The following is a 13,235-nucleotide window of genomic DNA, read 5'->3' as shown; positions in this document are numbered from 1 at the left end:
GGTGGTGTGGGGCCTGAAAGATCCTGGAAATCAAAGCCTGATAAGTAAGGATTCATAAATTAGGCATGCTATCTGTTACTAGTTCTTGGGGACTGTGCAGAGATACTCCCAAATCAGTAAATGAATTAAATGAGCTAGCATTCTGAGAGGGAAGCTGGACTCACTTCTCTGAGGGGCTCATGGGTGTCCTGAAACATCCTGGACACCACTACTTGATGGTGATGGTTGAAAGAAAGAAGTTATCCAAAGGCAGAACATGCCCATCCAACAGATGGGAGGAAGTGATCTGCCATGGAGACCTGGACAGTGCGAGTCACAGACACATGCTGGCAGCGGGTGAAGACTGGTCCAGATGTGAAGATGTCTGTGCAAAGATGTCTGGATTGGGAGGGGCCTCGGTTGGCCACTGCTTTTTTAAGATTTGGGCCAAGGGGTGGGGGTGATTAGAGCAGCAATTCTAGGTAGAATTCAGTGGCCTCCTTCAAATGCATTCAGATAACATATTCCAAGGAAATAGAAAGGTCTCTAAATCCCTAAATGATCTCTCTCTTCCTCTCTCTTTTTTTTTTTTTTTTTTTTTGTGAGTCCAACCTGTGTATTTCAAAGTAGGAACTTTGAAACTAAAATATCTAATCACGAATAAAAGGCTAGACAGCTCACCTCTTGAAGAATTGCCCTAACTGGGTTGTTCTAGCAGTAAGAAAAAATTCTTTTCATCAGTACTCTTGTCTAAAAGCCAACACTTGACGCTGAGGGAGGCCAGGAGCACTTTGAATCCCAGGAGAAACTTTTCTGACTTTCATTTTTAATTAAACCGTTTCTTGCCAGCAATAAAATAGTTTACGGAAAGGTCATCCACCAAAAAAAAAAAAAAAAAAAAAAGTAAAAATCATGATTTTAAGCGGAGCCAAGAGAATGAGAATCGGAAATGTCTAAAACCTTCTCTAATCTCCCACAGTGCTTTTAGAGAGTGATGCAATGTTTAGTTGAAGGGAATCAACATGCATCAAGTCCCTACTGTGTCCCAAATACGGTGCCAGGGGTTTAATTAGCTACCATCTCAAAATACCCGTGAGGTTTGATCCTAATTTTATCCTGATTTTCAGATGTGGGTACTAAATTTGGGTGGCATTATGTAATATGTCCCTGGTTATAGACCTGAAAATGGGAAGATCTAGGAGTTAAACCTTAGGTTTAGGAATTCAATACCCACTTTTCAGGCATAATCCTTCTCAGTGAAGGAACACACGAAAGAAGCTTGAAAAAACACAACACACACACACCTAGTGATATGTACAGCCAGAATGTGATAGAAATTCAATCCCCTAAAGAAATTCCTGTGAAGTTTATCAACCCTGCCTCTCTTCTTAAATCAAAAACTATAATCCATTGGACTATTAATATTCTTATTTTACTGATAGTTGATACATCTTTTTCTCAGTAAATTTATTGTTTCTGAGCGTGTGTGCACATGTGGGTGCATGATGTTTGCTTTCAAAACAAGACAGCCTAATATTCTTCTTCTTAAATGCCCATTCAAATTAGCCATGGAGGGAAAATTGTAAAGTGATGAATTCATGCATGCATTCTTCTAGTGTCAGTACCAGTGTTATCAGTTAACAAGGTAACACTGGTAAAATCTTTGCTTTGATTTGAAGTAGAATTGCATTTCCTATTCTTTCAAAATGCAGAGAAACTTCACATTACTATGAATGTCATTTTTAGCTTTCTAAGTACGTGGCAACCAATCATCCATTTATAAGGGAAATTATTTTTTTTCCACCTCTGGGACAGAACTGCATAGCACTCTAGAAACTTAGAAATTAAATTCCAAAAGAAATTAAAGTACTTACGGAACGTAGGAAACGGGGCTCCATAATTACATGACTATAGTGGTTTGGAGCACTCAGTAACCTGGTAAACACTTAATATATTAATAAGGTCATCATTGTCTCTAGTCCAACAGGATGCCCTGCATGAATTGTTCTTCAAAGCCAATCAGGATCACACTTACCCTTAGGAAATAAAAAAAGGGAGCATTTCCTGAGATGCCTATAGTGCTTCCATGTTTTTAAGAGTCCACTGTTTCGTTCATCGTCACAAAAACACCAGGAGCAGTGGCAATTTTTCCTCTCCAGAGAGGAAAACAAGAGGACCAGAGATTTACACTGACTGCCTAGTTAGACTCTGACAGTGGAAGAGCTTTGACTCACAGCACGCTCATCTTTGTAAGTCTAGAGCCACGACGTTATACCACAGCTGCCCACAGAGAGCTCCAGAAGTCTGATCACTTGACCTACTGCTGGACCATAGTGCTATGTATCACTTATGCATTTACTAAGCAAATGCCTAAGTGACCACTCGGTGCTCAGGACAGTGCTAGGCACTGGAATGCCATATTGAGCAAACGCTGTCACAGTCTAACGGGGCATGTAATATTAAGCAACCCAAAGCCTGAATATAGAAAGAAGTCAGGTGAGAAGCTGCCCAAAGGCTCAGAGAAGACGTGTCTAAGAAGCCAATAAGTACAAGTTAGTGGTGATCTGAAGAATGAATAGGCGTTAACCATGTATATATAGTGTGTGTGGATCAGCATGTTCTAGGCCAGAGAGGCAGATGGTACAAAGGCTCTGTGATGTGATTAAGAGCTGAGGCTGGAGAACTGGGTGGGGGTCAGACCATAACAGGTCCCCTCAGCCATTAGGATTTCTAAATCGTATCTCTAAAAATCAGCGGGAGGTGACTAGAGGGTTATAACAGCTTAGGCAGAGAAAGGGTGACGTGACTATGTGGTAGACTGGCAATTTCAAAAAGACCCTACCGAGCTGGGACCCTCTGAAGGTAGCAAGTGATGTCTCCACTTTTTTCTCAACTAAAATAAGCAATACCAGACCAAAAATCAACCTTTTTTTTTTTTTTTTAACAAGGACCTAGTCTCTTGGTAAAAAAAAAAAAAAAAGGCTGGATTAAGGCCACAATACTTACTACCAGTCTCCAAATATTCTGGGTATAAAAGATTGCATGTAATTTCAGGAGTGGAAATGATGAGAAAAGCTTGCATGTAGCCTTTCCCCTTACTAGCAAGGAAACTGAGGGTCAGGAAGTGAGTTATCAGAATTCAGAGAGCAAGTGGGAGTCAGGAGTGGGTTCTCCTCTGACTGCCTTAGCATTTTACATTTCTAGGGAGATGTGAGCAAATTTCCAGGGGGATTAATCTCCCCTCTTCATTCTGCACCGTATGCAACCAAGATGGTACGGTACCTTCAGATAACAAAGAGTAACAGCTCTCAGCTGACTGGCAAATATCCATTTCAGAAGCAGTGGGGAAATTAAATGCAGGAGGCACGTACACATTTATGTATTTTCCATATCAGAAAATGACCTTGTTAACTGTCATCTTCCCATTGAGGCATCTCCCTCAGCACAACATATATTAAATTTATGGATACAAGGTATAAATATAGTCACTAACCATTCATTCGGCCAGCATGTATTAATCACTTGTGTGCACAGCACCATAATTCAATTAAATTCAGTTCACTTTTATAAGTATTTGGAAGGCAGAAAGGGGAAAGAACACCAGATGCAGTTTTGAATCATGGTTTCATTACTTCCTGACTATAATGTTAGGTGAAACATATAACCTCCACAAGTCTCAGTTTCCTCATCAGGAAAAGGAGGATAATAAATAATGATCTCATTGTGTACAGGAAAGAGTAGATGAAGTCATACTGCACCTAGTTCCTGGCACACGAGTGCTTAATACATGTTTCCTAAATGCACGGATGGCTTTAAAAACACTGTGGGATTTTAAAAAAATTTTTCTTCTGGTGACTCTCTGTTTCTACACAGATACTTTGGTATTTCTCTGCTTGGAGACCTGCCTAAAACAGAACCTATCTATTCCTTGGGTGCAGCAAAATGAACCCATTACTATAAAATTGCATCAAGGATTCTGAAGTGGAATGGGAAGGCTGGGCTCTGTTTTGCCAGGTGTTGGAACAGCATCCCATGCAGGGAGGAGATGCCACTCCTTTCTTGGGTACTGGGAGATTTGTCCACACCCATTATATTTCCACCATAAAATGAAATTGACTAGAAGTTTCTTTTTAAATTCCTTCCTGCCACACTGTGGTTTAGCCCATGAGTGAGCTGCTAACTGATTGCCTAGGGTCCCGGACTGTTCTGTGAACCCAGAACTTAGCTCAGCTGAGGAAGACGCAATGTCTCATTACATTAGTCTTGAGTGCCAAGGACAGAATGGCGGAATCCATGAACTGCTGGGAGAACCATTTGTGTGTCATATTTCTTTGGCCATGTGGCTCCTCTGCATGTGTGTCAGTTTCTGGCTGGAGCTTGGGCTATTCCTGACAGCAGTGCTCACCTTCAGAATGGGGGAGATGGCTCATATTGGATCACTGTGCTTGCCATTTGATCAAATAGACAATCTTTTTATGCCTTTAAATAGGAATAAATCTGCATCGTGGTGTACACACACACACACACAAATATAAGTGCTCTATGTACTTACACTGCACTTCTAAAAATCTACAGATGGATATAATAAAAAAAAAAAGATGTGGGGTTCAGAATCAGTTGAATTTGGAACTGATCCTAAACTCAACCTACTGTCAATTCCATGACTTTGAGCAAGTTATTTTGCCTCTCTGAGCAGGGCCGGGATTAAGGTGGTGTCAGAGAGGCACCTAGGGTGTAAAATGCGAGGAGGCACACATAACTTTTGAGAGCCTCTTTGAATTTTGCACCTTAGGAGTCTTGCCTCACCCTCAGGCTGGCTCTGTCTTGGAGTTTCAGAATTGTATGAATCAAGACATTTAAGGCACCTACTACACTACCCGCACAGACACCTCGTAAAGAGTGGCCTTTAGCCAGAAACGTTCACATACATGCGAACGAGTGTGCCTGCTGTAGCCAAAACCACACCCAGATGTTACGCCTGGCTCCCTTTCATGCTAGGGTGGGGTGGGTGTCCGTGACCACCCAAGGGTCCATCCGAAAGCCACTACTAATGACAGGGCAGGGATGCTGAGATTCAGATTAAACAGCAACATGTGAGGTTTCCGGGGTGGTGCTGGTAACCCAGTCCACCCACACCCCTCAGGGAGCTACCGAACTAAAGCAAAGGAATACCAAAATAACATTTGGAATATTTTTGCTGCTCATGTAAGTTAATTTTAGGGAACAAATGAAATACAAAAACTAAACCGGAAAACAAAACCAACATTCCACAACAGAGCCACTGTTATTTTCAGGGGTAGTTTTTATTTTTTCCCCTATTACGCACACTTTTTTTTTCTCTCAGTTTTGCACGTAATTTGGGTTGCATTCATATAAAGATTCCTTTTTTGTTTTTTTTTTTTTACTTAAGATTGCATCACAACTATTACACCGTATCATTAAAAATGTTTTTACACTGTAATTTTGAATGCCTGAAAAGAAGGCCATTTCACAGATGTAATGTAACTAATGAATTTTGTATTGTTGGGTTTTGAATTTAGGTCTGAAACACATAATATTTCAATGACTATCTTGCCCCCATTTATCAGTCCACATGTTTGTTTATGCATTGATATTTGTCAGTGGAATCACGTGTCAAATGTCACAAACATTTTTAAGGCTGCTGCTGCCTATCGCCAAATGTCTTTCCAGGAAAGTCGTACCAGTTTACATTCCCCACAGCTGGTGTGCAGTGTGTGTGTCACAAGAGGACATTTGCGCTGTTCAGTGATTGGCAGTTGAGGGAATGGCCTGGGCCCTAAGCTGTTTAGGCCGGGACAGGCCTTCTGCCTGTGATGACTCCTCTTTGCTCAGCTTCCAGCCTGTTTTCTTAGCCGCTCTACTGGTGTTCCGTCCCCACAGCTGTAATCCCCCCTGGATCTTACCGAAAAGCAGGGCATTCTTCATAGCTTTGCTTCTCCATTCTTCTCTCAAAAGCAAACTACAGTATCAAAGAGGGAGTAGGCTGTGCTGGACAGGAAGCTAGGGGAAAGGCGCTGCAGAAAATTGACCATGTGTGTGAAGGTGCTGCAGGATAGAAGGACAGGAACTTTCTGAGAATTAGTTATGTATGTGAAGAAATATTCTGCCTCTCAGGGGCTGATGAGAAAAGTGGCTGAGAGGGTTGATCTGCATCCTTTATTTAAATTGCTATTTATAAAGTGCAATATATTTTGCTTTTTAAGTTCTTGTTGAAGTCTTATACCATGGGCAAGTGTTATCATTGTCATATTAGGTGAGAAAACAGGTTCAAAGAAATTCAGAGAGGTTCAGTTCCCCCCAAAACCATCCACTAGTGAACCACTAAGCCTGGATTCAAACCCAGCCTGACCCCTGTGATCATCTTCTTTGTCTCAAAAGGTACTGTGGCAACAGGCAAATTAATTTGGATAGGTGGACTTAGAAAGTAAATATTTTTAATCCTTCTGATTTTGACATTGTTTTGAAGTGGTTTATTTGGTCCAACTCTCTCTGAAAATAGTAACCAGCAACTGTGTTTATGCTGTTCCAGGCATTTTTCCCAAGAACTTCACTTCTAAGAAGACATCTAAACCTCAGACATCCCCACAAGGTAGGAACCATTATTATTTACATCTTACAGTGAGGACACAGAGGCACATGGAGGTTGAGAAATTGGTCTGTGGCTGCGCAGTGATTGTGTGGGATAATTGAATTTCTCACCCAGATCTTTATGCTTATTCCCTGCTCCACTGGTGTTCCTGGCAACACCTTACATCGCACTGTGGATGCAATGATGCAGTCCACAAGAGCCACCTGGACTGCACTGGCAGCATAAAAGCAGTAGGTGAAACCCCAGAGGCAGGTGTTTTTAGACCTAGGATTTGAAGGTTATCATTCAAAAATAAAAAGTCTGCTGCCTTGGTATCACTTGGCACCTAAAATATATTCAGAATTACTGATCTTGGTGTGATGCCTTACCATCCTTCCTGTCCTGGATTTCCAAAGTCTGACCTTCAGACACACAACACTGCCTGCACGCCTGTGCCCTACACCTGGCCCCTATTTGAGTGAGCACATGCTTAGCATTAATTGCCTGAATGACTCCAACCGAAAAAGGGCAGATGAATTTAAGCAGCCAACCATCCAACAAAGAAATTTCCATTAATATTCACAGAACTTAGAGCGCAGTAGAGCCAAGATTCAAATTGATGTTGGTTTTAATCTGGTGGTGAAAACATTCCTACACTGCCTGGTGGGGGGCAGGGGGCGGGGGATGGAGACAATTCTCTCATGCAACCAAAATACGGTGATTTCCGGTGCTCTGGTGTGGACACAGCCAAGTTCCATGTGCAACGTGACCTTCAGATTAAGGTAAGAAGGTTTTAAGTCCTTTAAAGACCTGGGTATGTGCACATGCTGTTGTAACATCTGAATGGAAAGTGAAAAATATGGTGCTTTTTCCAAACATTTTTTTCTTTGTTGAGCATATAGATGTTTCAATATCTTCAAGTACTTGGCACCAGACAGCAAAAGAAAAATCCAGGTGATAGATTACATTTTCCCTTTTACATCTACACATTTTTGTGGGGCATATGAAACGCTGTGCTGCAGGGATCTATTTCTGATTTGAATGAATAAACTAACCCATGAGTGTTTTCTGCAGCAAAATAGAAAACAGCCACATACCACACAACCTCGGAGCTTTATATCATATCTCACCTTGCCATGAAAAAGCTAGATACATCATTTATCAGAAAGAACAGAGGTTATTTGTAGGGCAGGGGAGGGAGAGGGACAGTGTTACTTCTTTATAATATGTAGAAGATCTTTGGAAATATTTGAGAAAAGGAATAGAGCATTTGGAAAGGGCGAGGACTGAGGAGTCACACAGATATTCCATTTACTAGCTGTGCGACATTGAGAAAATTACAAAACTTCTCTGAACTTTGATTTGAACGTCAGCGAGGGCAGAATTCTCTCAATTGCTGTAAGGACTAATGAGATGGCATTTGTAACGTCCCTAGGTAGTTTGTACTCACCTCTCATTTTGTAACCCTGTTTTAAACTCTTTATGAATTAATTAATTTTAACCACAAAATCACCCTATGAGATGGGAACTTTCATTTTACAGATGAGGAAACTGAGCCTCAGAGAGGTCAAGAGAAGTTTGTAAATGAAAGAACTGGAATTTGATCCCAGGGAACTTGACCTTGAAATCAGTCAATACCGCTTATAATATGTTATAAATGATTGATAAGTGCCTGCCATCTCAGGATTATCTGTTGCAGAGTTGGCCAAGATCTCTGAAAAAACTCCTCACAATCAGAATATTCATAGGTGAAATCCCTAACAGTGGCCCAAGAGGTTTCAGACTTTTGATTCCAAATATTTGATGTACCTCAAGCATGGTTCAGTTGAACACGAGGGAAAATACAGTACAGAAGTAGAGAACATGGGCTGTGGGGTCGGGCTGTATTTGGGTCTAACCCCAGTTTTGTCACTTGGTAGCTGAGTGGTCCAGGCAGAGGCTTGGCTTCCTTAGCTGCTTGCTACGAGGACAGTTAGTACTATTAAAAACAAACAAACAAAACACTGTTGGTAAAGTTCAGTAAATAGTACTGAGAGTGATGTGGGGGTGGGGGTCACAGTGGTGGGTGTGGAGTAGTAATAATTAAAGTTGCGATAGTAATCGTAGTAGTAGTAGAAAAGTAGGTGTGTTCGTCTGCAAGGGCCACAACAGCAAAGAACCATAGGCCGGGAGGCTTTAACAACAAAAATGTGTTTTCTCACAATTCTGGATACTGTGGATGTCTGCGAGCAAGGGCTTAGCAGGGTGGGCTTCCTCTGAGACCTCTCGCCTCGCCTTGTAGATGGCCTTCCTCTCCCCATGTCTTCACCTGGTCTACCCTCTGCGTTTCTGTCCTAATCTCCTCTTATAAGAACACCCCTCCTGCTGGATTAGGGCCTGCCCTAATGACCTCATTTTAACATAACTACCCCTTTAACAGCCCTTTCTCCAAGTACAGTCACTTTCTGAGGTACTGGAGGTTGGAATTGCAATATATAAATTCCGGAGGGGGCACAATTCAGCCCATAATAGCAGGTCTTAGACAAACCAATTCCCTGGGAGTCAGGAATCCTTCAGAATGCTTAATGTTACAGAATTTAGGACACTCAACCTCAGAAATGCTGATTTAAGTAATGGTTTGAGCAAGACCCTGGACTTGTGGTACTCAGCTGAGAGAGCACCGCAGTGTGTGTGTTTTATGATGATGAGGGGTACGGATATTTGAATGGGTGGGGGTCGAGGTACGATGCAAGAACAGTCCTGTGCAATGAAAAATTACTGTGCATTCCTCGTGACTTTTGAAAGTCCACCAGGTAGTTAGGTAGAGTAAAACCTCTTTATAACTTTTGGTACCTAGATTCAAGTCCATTTTATATATAAACCTGTGGAGTTTATCTCATTGCTTTAAAATCTACTGAACTTCTCAGGAATACCACTTCTGTGTATATTGGGGAAGATAGATTTTTTAAATTGTACCAAGTCAATTATACCTCAATTAAAAAAAAAAGACAGAATTCTTTACTTTTTGGAAAGTCATGTTAGGTACAGAAATACCCCCTATTGGTGTTTATGCTGCGGGTGTAATATATCTGTTTCAGTCTGCATTTTTGGCTGTCTCATTCATGGCGATTTTATGTATGGACGTATCTTACTACCTCATTATATCTTATGATGTCATGTCAGACATTATAACTTATGGGAAATAGTTATTAATCTTTAACAATAATAACTTGTGGGGAATAGTTATTACTTTGTTATAACCTATTTTCTTTAATTTCTCTTCTCTATCACAATTAGGACATTGTGCTGGTTTACAAAAATTATGTATGTAGATAGTTTATTTATGAATGTCATTTCAGGATGATAAAGGGAATTTTATAAACTATGTGCTATAAAAAGAGGCATTGGATCAATAGGGTTCAAGTTTTTACATAGTCTACAGTGGCTAATGGGTTGACTGTTGGACCCTAGAATTGAATCCAAGCCATCAAAACCAGAGGGGAAAAACTGAGTCTTAAGGAGGCCAAATAACTTGCCAAGGTCATAGAGGCAGGATTAGAATGTTTGTATTGGAGAAATGTTGACCGTATTAGAACGCTGACTCTGAGCAGGGTTTCCCCACACTGGCTTTCCTTGTAACCCATGAGCACAAATAAAAGGCCTTTGGGTTTGGGAAGGAAAGCCAAATTTAACATGCAAACTTTGAGCACCCTAATATATCTTTTCTTTTGGTAGCTTTGTTTGTTCGTGGCCCTAAATTAATTTCCTATGTTTACTCATTCAGCTTGGAGCTCTATGAAGGAAGAAGATAAAACACAGTAATTAGCTTACTGCCCTGCAATCATTAAAAGCCTATGATGGCAGTCCCCCTAGGATCTTCCCTTTTTGTAACGCTCCTGGAAGAAAGTGTTACCTTATACGTAGCTTTGCTTTTGCTTATTTTATGGTAAAGCCACACGATTCTCCCACCAAACTGTGAATTCATACAGGCAGCAGCACCCTCCCCTTAGCTTTAGATGAGTGAACCAACTCTCTTAGCTTCACCAAAATCACCATGGCTGAGAGAAACATCTCAGTCCGTTTAAGCCACTGATGGACAAGACAAATTCCATCAAAATCTACAATGTTTCTCCAACACAGAGATAATAAAATCCAGACCCTTTAGAGTGGCATTTCAGCGCTGCCCTTTGGTATGATTTCCCTACTGGTTCAGCCTCATTTCTCATCACATCTCCTCCAAACCAGGTCCAATCCAGCCACACAAACTGTAAGAGATTCATTCCCCAGCATGGGAGGGATCTAAACTGTTTCTAACGCTGGGTTTCCTAGTCTACTCAGGATAAAATCTACCCTCAATGCTACCCTCAACACTAAAGACCCAGCTCAAGTGAAAAGCATTCCTATCTAATCACCTTTTTTACTTCTTCTTACCTCTCACCTTCAATGTCCCAGTGCCTCCCCACTTGTCATGTCACTTGTCACTTTGGAGTGTCATTAGTGATGAGCCTATTTCTGTGGATCCCCACCCAATCAGATAGCGAGTGTTTCAAAGGAAAATGCTGTACATACTTACTTTGTATCCCCAGAGACGAGGACAGGGTGCGGGGCATTTCATCTCGGTCATGCTCGTTGAATAGAACTGATGAGCACACAGGATAGAGCATTTGGCCTCCTTATATGTCAGAGCAAGGAGAGAGAAGTGACGTTGAAGAACTGGGAGCAGTTAATCAGAGTCACTGGTAGAATCTTGTAAAAAGTCGTGTTTCCTTAAAAGGTATAGGCTGGTAAGTCAACCTTGGTTGGAGTAAAAGTTTTTGAGTCTTGCACAGAAGCCTTGACTGGAAGACTTCTGGTGGGACCGTTGGTTCTTTATTATGGCTATAGTGCTAGCGTGGCCCTCCCTTTTCCTACGGAAGGCACCAAGGTAGCCAGAAGTGCTAAGAGGAGATTAAATACACTCGGGCACAGCTGGCAGGAGGAGAAATTGGTGCAGACTTCCTAGGGAGTAACTTGTATATTCTTTGTGTAAAAATTTTTAACAATGAAAATATGAACATATTCACTCCAGAATTATTAGTATGAGAAACTAATGAAGAAATTAAAGGTTTAACAGTAGTGATGAACACAAATAAATTATGGAATATCAATATGAAATATTGTGAACCATTGGACAGTGTATTTTTTTATTCCAAATGGTGATGATAATACCAGCAACACAGCAACACAAGTTTTAAACATTAACCATTGTCATCCTATTATCAAGTTTAAGATATAGTCCTCATCATCCCTAGTTTACAAAGAATCTAGACCAAAAAAAAAAAAATAAAGTCATGCCTAGCATTACATAATTAGGTAGATCTGGAATTTAAAACCAAATGTGCCAAATGAAAAAGTCCACGTTCTTTCCACATTATTGAATTGCGTATAATACATTTAGTGACATGAAAAAATGCTCAGGCTAGGTCTTACATGACAGAGATGATTATAGATATGTGTGTCGCATTAAGACCATGAAGGAAAGATAGAAGGAAGAAAAGAAGGAAATAATGAAGTTATGGTTTAGTTCTATGCACCTTTTCTTTTCCTTTTGTTTTTCTGCTCTTCCTAGTTGTTTTAAAATGGGCAGGTATTACTTACATAATGCAAATACTAAAATGATATGGGACAAGGAAATATTCCAGTTTTATTGTAGCTATCAAGTATCACTTGTCATTGTCAGGCAGATCTTGGTGTACCTGCTGAGCAAAACTAAGCAAGAAGCCCCCCTTCTCTGAAAGAGACTTTACTATTGCTTGTTCCCAGCAGGTCCTGCTGTGTTCGCAGCAGTGTCGCAGAACTAAATAAAGCAGTGTAGGTCAGGAGGAAGGGGGTGGTCCATGTGACAAATGACCCAACGTGCTTGAAGGTGGGAGCAACCAAGAAAAGCCATTAGATTTGGTGATTAGGAGGGCAGCACGTGCCAAAGTCGGTGGGATATGAGGGCCAGAGCCAGACCACAGGGTGTGAAATGAGACAGAGAAATGAGGAAAATTGTCAGCAGGTATCTGCCACTTTCAATCAATGGGAGAGTAATAGCATGTCAATTGAAGTGTGCCCACGTTTATGTGAAGGTTGCCCATTGTGATTCAACAATCATTTCGAATTTCTCAACTGCAAATATTCATACACATGTGACAGGAGGTAAAAATTGGTGCCGGTGGGTTCTAAAGAAAAGGCTAAGACAGAGCCATTTTGGACTGCCATCTTAATACTCTGCTAATTTCTGGAATAGAGTGATTTTTTTAAGCCTTTTTCAATGGCCTCATCTTGAAAATGGGTCTATCAGTGCAATGGAAGACTTGGAATGGATTAACTACTGATTTGAATCGTTGTGAGCTAAACATTCTTGCTCCGTGTAATTTTCCAAGAAAAGAGTACTGCAGGAAAAGCAATTGCCATTAGCTCAGCCTGCCCTTAATGAAAAGAAGGAACCTGGGAGGGAAAGTGGCACTTTTTAGATACAACCTGGATACTTCATTTCCATGGGCTTTCCCATCCTAACTTATCTAAGCAGGATCCGTCTTTCTTCTGAGCCCGGCAATGTTTGCCAATCTGCCTTCCTTTCTTTAAGTGGCCGCCTCCAATTTAACATATTTATTGGCATTCTCCAGTGAGCCTTCAACAGAACTGAGCCATTTAAGGGTTTGCC

This window comes from Camelus dromedarius, chromosome 9 (assembly GCF_036321535.1).
Source record: "Camelus dromedarius isolate mCamDro1 chromosome 9, mCamDro1.pat, whole genome shotgun sequence".
Classification (NCBI taxonomy): domain Eukaryota; kingdom Metazoa; phylum Chordata; class Mammalia; order Artiodactyla; family Camelidae; genus Camelus; species Camelus dromedarius.
Note: the sequence above shows the minus strand (reverse complement) of the source record.